Raw genomic sequence first — 3,295 nt, 5'->3', positions numbered from 1 at the left:
ATCATAAGATCATCCTAATAAATACAGAGATCTTTAACAAAATTTGACATCAGTTACGATAAAGTATTAAAGGTTATGGGACTGTAAGAAACCTAACGCAACATAATTAAGATAATATACAATGAATTCACAGCTAACATCATTCTAAATGTAGAAAAATGTGAAGATTTCCTATTAAGAACAGACAAGACTGCTTACTGGCTCCACTTCTTTTCAGTATAGTGCTTGAAATTCTTTCTAGAGAAATAAGAAAGGGAAGAAAATTAAAGGAGTATTAATTTCAAAAGAAGTGGTCAAATTATTCCTACTTTCAAATGACGTATTCTACATAAGAGGACAGAAAAATTTCACAAAAAATTCTAGAAATGATCAACACTTTTAGCAAAGTGTCAGGATACAGAATCAATTTACAAAAATCAGTAGTCTTTCTATATACCAGTAAGAACACTCCTAACTAAATTCATATGGAATCACAAAAGGCTCCATATAGCCAACAGAATCCTGAGCACAAAGAGAAATGCTGTGAGGATTAAGTACAGGATCTCAAAATATATTACAGAGTTATAGTCATAAAAACAGCATAATAGTGACACAAAAGAAACATATATATCAGTGGAATGAATGGGAAATGCAAACATGGAAGCACAGAATTTCAGCCACCTGAAATTTGAAAAAGGTGCCAAGAACACACAAAGACAGCATCTTCAAAAACTGGTGTTGACCAAACTGTATCTTGATGTGTGGAAGAATGGAATTAGATGTGTATCAATCACACTGCACAAAAGTCAACTCCAATCAGATCAAATATCTCTATGTGAAACTAGAAACCCTAAAACTGTTAGAAGAAAACCAAGGAACACACTACAGGATATATGTGCAGGAAAGGACTTCTAAATCAGATTTCAGTGACTTAAGAATTAAGGTCAACAATAGACAAGTGGAAACTCATTAAACTAATGAAGAGAGTAAACACCCTTTTCTTGTTTCTGATTTAATGGGATTTCTTTTTCAGCTTTTCTCTGTTTACAATGATGTTGGACATGGGCTTTTTATATGCCACTTTTATTATATTGAAATATGTCCCTGTTATGCCTAGGTTCTCAATCGTTTTTCATCATGAACAGATGTTGGGTTTTCTAGAAGGCATTTTCTGCATCTAATGAGATGAGCATATGGTTTCTGTTCTGAGTCAGTTTATGTGGTGAAATGCATATATTTATTTATGTGTGTTGAATCATCCCTGCATCTCTGGAATGAAGCAAACTTGATCATGGTGAAAAATATTTTTCATGTGTTCTCGCATTTAATTTGTGACTATTTTATTGAGAATTTCTGCATCTATATTGATCAGAGAGATTAATCTATAATTTACTTCTTAGGTCTTTGTCTGGTTTTGGTATTAGAGTAATACTGGATGTTTTCCTTCATTTTCTATTTGTGTTGAGGAATATTGGTGTTAGTTCTTCTTTGAAGGTTTGCTAGAATTCTGCACTGTATGCATCTGATGCTAGGATCATTTTAGTTATGAGATTTTAAATTACTCTACCTGTTAGTTGTTATGGGTCTATTAAATTATTTATGTCATTTTGATTTATTTTGGTAGCCTGTTCATATTTAGAAAATCATCCATTTCTTTTAGATTTTCTAGTTTTGTGGAATGTATATTTTAAAGTGTGTCTATGATTTTCTGAATTTTATTCACATTTTTATAATGTTTATCTTTTCATCTATGCATTTTATTTGGGTCATCTGTCTTTCCTTTGCTTGATTTAAGTAAAAGTTTGTCAATCTTGTTCATGTTTTCAAAGAACCAACTATGAATTTTATTGATTCTTTGTACAGTTTTCTTCTTTTCTACTTAATTAATTTCATGCTTGATTTTATTTATCTTGTCTGCCTATTTAGAGATCTCAAAGAAGATCTACTTTCCTTAACCCAGCAGTTATCAGTTGCCAATGGTTCCTATGCTAGGATTGGGGCTTACTGACTCTTTCCCTATTCTATGCTAGAATTTTGTCTGATTGAGTTGACCTGGGTCTTGTACAAGGTGTCAACATTCCTACAAGCTCATATGAACAAGTTTCTAGTGGACTGAATGCTTCTGCTTCCTTATCTTCACGGCCAACCCTTGCTCTTACAATCCTTCCACCCCCTCTTCCACAATGGCCCCTGAGCCATGGGTGCGTAAGGTTAAATATAGGCATCCTATCCGGGGACATGCACTCTTTAATCTCTTATTCTCTAAAACTTAGCCAGGTGTGGACCTCTGTGCGCGTCATACTCTATTGTATGAGGAAGGTTCACTGTTGAAAGTTGAGGGATGTATTAGTTTTCTCTCTATCCCCAGTTCCACTATGTTCCATGAGACTTAGGTATAGCGGTTCCACTGTAGATGTGCCACATAAGGCTGGGTATCTCTCAGACATATAGTCTCTGTGTGACAAATTTTGGAAATATATAACAGCCTCCATTCGTTGCTAAAAGAAATTTCTTTGATTAGTGGTGTGTGGTACATTTATCTGTAAATATAAGGATCAATTTTTAGCATATGGTAAGAAATTTCATTTGTCTAGAGCTATGAAAGGGACAGGGTTATCTCTAGGATGTATGACCTCTCCAGCCATGTGATTTGGTTATATTTACAATGCTACCCATGAGCTCCCTCCCATTGAGAGTACGTTAAGTTCCATTGGGTAGCTGTTGATTACCCTCCCCTTCCCCCAGATAACAAGGCAACTACTGCACCAATAGAAGTAGTTTGCTGTGCCATCATTGTACATATTAGGATTTAGATCTGGGGTAGACCATTGATTGATTTTCTCCCTTAGCAGCTTGTATAGTAGTCTATTGAACTATGGAAAACCAGTCTTCAAGGAGAAGTCTTCCAGATCTGTTCTAGCTCCTTTGCTCCAAGTTCTGTTTCTGAAATATGTTCTGTCTTCAGCAGTAGGACCTTACTTTCACATTCTTAGAGGCAGGCAATAGCCAGTGTTATTTGGGGAGTCTCTTGGAAAACTGACTGGCAGCTCAAAGGGAGATTTCTTCTGTCTGGCACTGTGCTCCTTGTTATATAGCCTTCAGATATACACACGTACTAATTTTCAGATATTGTATGTATATTTTTCAGGGAGGCAGGATTAATTCATTTTCTTCTGTTTTTTTTAAATGCCACCTAAAATTTATATAGCTTTCCTCTCTCTTTCACTGACTAACATCCCTCCTCCTTCCAAGTTTAAATGCTCCCATTTTCCCCTTAATAGATCTTTTCGATGCGTTCTTAAGCAATGTTGGCAAA

This window comes from Nannospalax galili, unplaced genomic scaffold (assembly GCF_000622305.1).
Source record: "Nannospalax galili isolate Female #2095 unplaced genomic scaffold, S.galili_v1.0 scaffold2736, whole genome shotgun sequence".
Taxonomy (NCBI): domain Eukaryota; kingdom Metazoa; phylum Chordata; class Mammalia; order Rodentia; family Spalacidae; genus Nannospalax; species Nannospalax galili.
This window is presented reverse-complemented; position numbering follows the sequence as displayed.